This window comes from Dipodomys spectabilis, unplaced genomic scaffold (genome assembly GCF_019054845.1).
Source record: "Dipodomys spectabilis isolate Male_0828 unplaced genomic scaffold, ASM1905484v1 ptg000468l, whole genome shotgun sequence".
NCBI classification, from domain to species: Eukaryota; Metazoa; Chordata; class Mammalia; order Rodentia; family Heteromyidae; genus Dipodomys; species Dipodomys spectabilis.
This window is the reverse complement of record NW_024871145.1, coordinates 44648-51354: the sequence shown is the minus strand read 5'-3', so window position 1 is coordinate 51354 and position 6707 is coordinate 44648. Positions and strand designations below refer to the sequence as shown.

Sequence of the window (6707 nt, the reverse complement as noted above, 5' to 3'; positions counted from 1 at the left end):
CAGAAATGCAATCAATACTTTTGGCACTACCTGGGCAGAGCTCCATATGGAGTTATTTTTTATTCCTCTTGTAACTTCAAAGGGAAGTTAACAAGGCTGGGAAGGTGGCTCAGTGGTTGAATGCTTGCCTTGCATGCATGAGGCCCTGGGTTCCATTCCTCAACACCACATAAGCAGAAAAAGCCGGAAGTGGCACTGTGGCTCAAGTGGTAGAACACTAGCCTTGAGCTGAAGAGCTGAGGGACAGTGCCTGGACCCAGAGTTCAAGCCCCACAAGCGACAAAAAAAGGGGGGGGGGAGTTAACACAATGTCTGGAGCTCTTGATCTCCTACAAATGAAAGAGGAGTATGTCCTCAAGTTCCTGGCAGTAGGAACCCACCTGGGTGCCACCAACCTGAACTTCCAGATGAAGCAGTACATCTAAAAGAAGAAGACCAAGGGCTGGGAAGGTGGCTCAGTGGTAGAGTGCTTGCATGCATGAGGCCCTGGGTTCAATTCCTCAGCACCACATAAGCAGAAAAAGTCATAAGTGGTGCTGTGGTTCAAGTGGTAGAACACTAGCCTTGAGCTGAAGAGGTGAGGGACAGTGCCCAGGCCCAGAGTTCAGGCCTTACAACCAAAAAAAAAAAAAAAAAAGGAAGAAGAAGAAGAAGAAGAGGAGGAGGAGGCGGAAGAGGAGGAGGCGGCGGAAGAGGAAGAAGAAGAAGAAGAAGACCACTGATGATATCTACATCATCAACCTGAAGATGATGTGGGAGAAGCTTCTGCTGGCCACTGTGAGCCATCATGGCTGTCGAGAGCACTGCTGATGTCAGCTTCATCTCCTTCCAGAACATCAGCCAGTGTGCCATACTGAAGGTTGCTGCTGCCACTGGGGCTACTCCGATCACCTTCCTCTTCACCCCCAGAACTTTAATGAACCAGATCCAGGTGGCTTTCCAGGAGCCCTGCTTTCTGGTGGTGACCGACCTGAGGGCTGATCACCAGGCCCTTGTGGAGACGTCCTACGTCAGCCTCCGCACTATCATGCTGTGCAACACCTACTCCCCTCTGCACTACATGGATGTCGCCATCCCTTGCAACAACAAGGGTGCACACTCTGTGTGTCTGATGTGGTGGATGCTGGTCCAGGAAGTCCAGCGCATGTGTAGCACTATCTTCTGTTAGCACCTGTGGGAGGTCATGCTGGATCTCTACTTCTACTGAGACTCTGAGGAGATTAAAAAGGAAGAGCAGGCCACAGCTGAAAAGGCGGTGACCGAAGAGGAATTCCAGGGGGAATAGATGGCTCCAGCTCCTGAGTTCACAGCCACTCAGTCTGAAGAAGCTGACTGGTCAGAAGGTGTGCAGGTGCCATCTGTGCCCATCCAGAAGTTCTCTACCAAAGAATGGAGTACCCAGACTGCCATTGAAGACTGGTCCACTGTGCCCACTGCCCAGGCCACCAAGTGGGTGGGGACCACTCCTGAGTGGTCTTGAACTCTCCATCTGTGTGCACTTCAGGAAAGTGGGAAAAAACTCAATGGAAAATATATTCAAATGAAAGAGAGAGAAGGAAGGAAGAAAGGGAGGAAGGAAGGAAGGAAGGAAGGAAGGAAGGAAGGAAGGAAGGAAGGAAGGGAGGGAGGGAGGGAGGGAGGGAGGGAGGGAGGGAGGGAGGGAAAGAGAGAAAGAGAGAAAGAAAGAAAGAGAAAGAAAGAAAGAAAGAAAGAAAGAAAGAAAGAAAGAAAGAAAGAAAGAAAGAAAGAAAGAAAGAAAGAAAGAAAGAAAGAAAGAAAGAAAGAAAGAAAGGACAATAACTATTGGAAGCATGGTTTAGTTCAAATCTTATTACCATCAAAAATTTTATAAAGGAACACAGACAATAAACATCATCATTTATCTTTTTTAAAAAGTTAGTTAGTATTCAAGGAGTCCGGAGGAAGATGGCAGAGGAGAAGCTGGAGGCTAAACAAGCTCTCTCATAGGAAGCAATTTAGTGTTCCAGTGAACAGTCCTAGGCTAGAGAATCACACCAAGTGTGCCATGACAGTACAGAGAGTTTGGTCAGAGAGGGAAAATCCAGGCAGCTTGGTCAAGGAGACAGATTTGAGCACTTGCCAGTAGCCGGTGGTAGTGGTGGTGGTGGTGGTGGTGGTGGTGGCAACAGCGGCGGCGGCGGGTGCCACAGCCGCCATATCAACAGAGAGGCGTCAGATGCAGTGTCCGAGCGGATTCTACTCACCACTAGCAAGAACTGACAAGGAGTAGAAATCTTCATCATGCTGATCGTAGACCAGGGATGGCCCAGGAACCAAGAGTATGGCCCAAGACATCTTCACTCCTTCTCACAGACCAGCAGTGGGAAGGTAGTCCCTCCCCCACCGCCAGAGAAGATCTCCATCTTTGATACAGACAAAGGCCCCACCTGAGCAAATAACTCCAACTCAGGCCATGGAAGAAAAATAGGAGCCATTCCACAGATCATAGGAACCTGACCTGACCTACAGGGCTCAATTCCACCCAGGGGAAAGTTGCCCTTCCCAGGGAGAGGGAGCTCCGCGCCCCCCCCCCCAGGACTGGCTTTCTTCACTGAGTAAACAGAGCCAGAGGCTGCCCCTCCCAACTGCAGCCTAGGCCCACAGTGCTAGATCCTTATATATCACCCTGCACCAGAATCAACTCCAAATGGGTCAAAGACCTCGAAATCAAAGCAGATACCCTGAAAACATTACAGGAAGAAATAGGAGAAACCCTAGGACTCCTTGGCACAGGCCGGAATTTTCTTAATAGAGATCCAGAAACACAACAAATCAAAGAAAGAAAGGTTGGACAACTGGGACTGCATGAAACTGCAGAGCTTCTTCATGGTAAAGGACATAGCTGGCAAGATCAATAGAAAGCCCACCAATTGGGAGAAGATCTTCACTAGCCATACAATGGATAAGGGTCTCACATTTAAAATATACTTGGAGCTCAAAAAATTAAATCCCCAACAACAAATCCTCAAAGAACCAACTGCCGGATAAATAAGTGGGCTAAAGACTTAAAGAGAAACTTCTCTGAAGAGGAAATAAGAATGCCCAATAGACACATGAAGAAATGCACAACCTCTCTAGTCATAAAAGAAATGCAAATAAACAACATTGAGATTCCACCTCACCCCATTTAGAATGGCTATAATCAAGAACTCTGATAACAACAGATGCTGGAGGGGATGTGGCCAGAAGGGAATCTTACTGCATTGTTGGTGGGAGTGTAAACTGGTTCAACCACTTTGGAAAGCAGTATGGAGGTTCCTCAAAAGACGAGGGCTGGGAAGGTAGCTCAGTGGTAGAATGCTTGCCTTGCATGCATGAGGCCCTGGATTCAATTCCTCAGCACCACATAAGCAGAAAAAAAAAAGCCAGAAGGGGCGCTGTGGCTCAAGTGGTAGAGTGCTAGCCTTGAGCTGAAGAGCTGAGAGACAGCACCCAGGCCCAGAGTTCAGGCCCATGACCGGACCCCCCAAAAAAATAAATAAAAGACTCCACATAGAGCTCCTCTATGACCCAGCAATCCCACTTTTGGACATTTACCCAAATGATCACAAACAAGACCATACTAAAGCCACCAGCACAACTATATTTATTGCAGCAGTATTTACCATAGCTAAGATATGGAACCAACCCAGATGCCCCTCAGTAGTTGAATGGATCAAGAAAATGTATATACATATATATAATGGAATTCTATGCCTCCATCAGAAAGAATGACATCGCCCCATTTGTTAGGAAATGGAAAGACTTGGAAAAAATTATATGAAGTGAAGTAAGCCAGGCCCAAAGAAACATAGGTCCCATGGTTTCCTTATTTGCAATAACTAGTATATGTCTGGGACAAGTTGAAAGGTCAAAAGCTATGTACATATGACCACATAAGCTGATGCTAAGCGAAATGAACCCCAAGATAGGTACACAAGTGGTTTTTTCTTTCTTGCTATTGTTTCTAACGTATTTATAAGGTACCATGTGATGTTTTTGTTGCTTTGTATGTTCCTTCCCCACGGTATAACCCTTGTTTTCACTGTATTTGATATTGGTCTAATTTGGGGAGGGGAAGGGAAAAAACAAAATGTTTAAATAGGGTTACAGGTCAACCAATAAGTAGTGGAATATAACTCCCTAGGAACCAAGACTCAGGTCTGCCATATACAATGCTGTCTTCCTAACACAGGAATGATTAACACCAACAAATTCTTCAGTTTGGGCCCTACATTTTCAGGATTCTGTGCGAAGTGTTGTTTTGACAACACAACAATTACCTCACCCTTGTTACAGTTGGACCCAAGACAACTCCCCACACCCCAGTGAATTCCATCCCCGTGTTTCTATTTCCAGACCCACCTCATTAAACTTCAAAAGGTCCTGTTCTCCTTATTTTTACAAGATATAGGGTCTCTTTTATAGAAATAGGGAAAATGTGGGCTGGGAAAGTGGCTCAGTGGTAGAGGACTTGCCTTGCATGCCTGAGGCCCTGGGTTCAATTCCTCAGCACCACATAAGCAAAAAGAAAAAAGCCAAAAGTGGTGCTGTGGCTCAAGTGGTAGAACGCTAGCCTTGAGCTGAAGAGCTAAGAGATAGCGCCTAGGCCCAGAGTTCAGGCCTCATGACCGGACCCAAAAAAAAAAAAAAGAAAAGAAAAAGAAAGAAATAGGGAAAACGCTTATGTCACATTATTATAAGCACATACCATTGCTTCATGTTAGCTATTTTATTGAGTTCCATTTCCTGTTTTTTCTTTTTTTTTTTAATTTATTTTTTATTGGTTGTGAGGCTTTTACTCAGAGCTTGGGTGCTGTCCCGGAGCACTTTTCTCAAGGCTAGCACTTTACTACTTTAAGCCACAACTCCACTTCCACTTATGGTCAATTGGAAATAAGTCTCATGGACTTTCCTGTCTGTAGTTGGCTTTCAACCATGTGCCACTTTGTTCATCTTTGTTCCTTGAGTGTGCTACTCTGACCCATTTACTGAGTAACTTGAAAACTGCTAGCTTTTAGGTAGCCAAGAAAAGGCTCAACAACATATTTGGGGTCTCATACAAGCTGATCTGTACTTGAGCTGTAAAATCCAGCTGATCTGATGATGGTCAATGGTAGATAAAGATGTTGTTAGATTCTGTTGTATTTTGAATCTGAAATGTCCCCTGAAGGTTCATGTTTAACAGATTGGTTGCCAGATTATGGACGTTGGGTAAGTGATTGGATCTTGAGGGCTCTGACCTAATCCTTAATGGATTCAGAACATATTCGTGTTATCAAGAAGTGGTGGAAAACTAGAAGATACGGCCTAGTTGGAGGAATAGGTCACTGGGGACATGTTGTAGAATAATATATTTCTCCTAGCTCTTTTTGCTTCCTGTCCACCATGTGGTACACATGCTCCATCATGCTGTCTCCACCACAATGTTCAACATCACCACAAGCCCAGAAATAATGTAGTCAAAGTCATCATGAACTGAAATCTTTGAAACTGTAAGCCAAAATAAACTTTTCTTTGCTAAGTGATGGTGGCTCATGCCTGTAATCCTAACTACTCATAAGGCTGAGATCTAAGGGTTGCAGTTCAAAGCCAGTCTAGGCAGGAATGTCTGTGAGACTCTTATCTCCAATTAACCACCAAAAAACTGGAAGTGGTGCTATGGCTCAAAGTGGTAGGGTGCTAGCCTTGAGAAAACTGTTCAGGGATGGTACACAGGCCCCAAGTTCAAGCCCCATGACCAAAACCAAACAAAAACAAAAACCTTTTTCTCCTTCTTGTAACATTTATATATTTTGTCATAGTGATGCAAAACTGACTAAAACAATATTGTCACCACAGAAGTGGGGTAATTGATGTGATTACCTGACTATATAGTTCATAACCTTTAGAAATGGTTTACAGGAAGAATTTAGAAAGGTTCAAGAGATTGGTTAGAGAAAGTCTAGAGTTTGGTAACCAGAACTTAATGGCCTCTTCTGATGGAAAGAGAGAAGACCAGAATGCCAACAGGAATATGGACAGAAAGGACCAAGAATTAGACTAAAGGTCATTCATATAACATTAGGGCAAGGCACTTGTCTACATTTTGCTTATACCCTGAGCAGTTATGGGAGGCTGAGTTTAAAGGTGATGAACTAGTTAATCTGGTAGAGGAAAGTTTAAGACATTCAGTCTGCTATATTGTTATTTCTGGCTTCTTTTCATCAAAATTGGAAGTAGTAAGTAGAGTACAAAGATTTCACAAATAGTTTGGCCAGAAAAGAAGTAAGTTGAAAGCTGTGGACAAGGAAATGACAGAGTAGCTACTGAAGAGGCTGAGAATCTCCATCCAAAACCAGCCTGAGTGGAAAAGTCTATAAGACTCTTCTTTTTTTTCCAGGGCTCTGGTTTGAACTCAGGGCCTGGGCACTGTCCCTGAGCTTCTTTTGCTCAAAGCTAGTACTTTACCACTTGAGCCACAGTACCACTTCCAGATTTTCCTGTGTATGCAGTACTGAGGAATCAAACCCAGGGCTTCATGCATGCTAGGCAAACACTCTACCACTAAGCCACATTCCCAGCCCTCTATGAGACTCTTATCTCCAATTAACCAGAAAAAAAAGCAAAAAGTGAAGCTGTGGCTCAAGTAGTAGAATGTCAGAGTGTGTCAGCCTCAAGAGAAAAAGCTAAGGAACACCCAGGCTGAGTCCAAGCCCCAGTACCAG

General features: G+C 44.6%; 1 pseudogene; it reads left to right on the top strand.

The window, feature by feature from the left end:
* Nucleotides 1-308: 308 nt before the first annotated feature.
* Nucleotides 309-1530, top strand: LOC122098260 (annotated as a pseudogene).
* The last annotated feature ends 5177 nt before the right edge of the window (nt 1531-6707 follow it).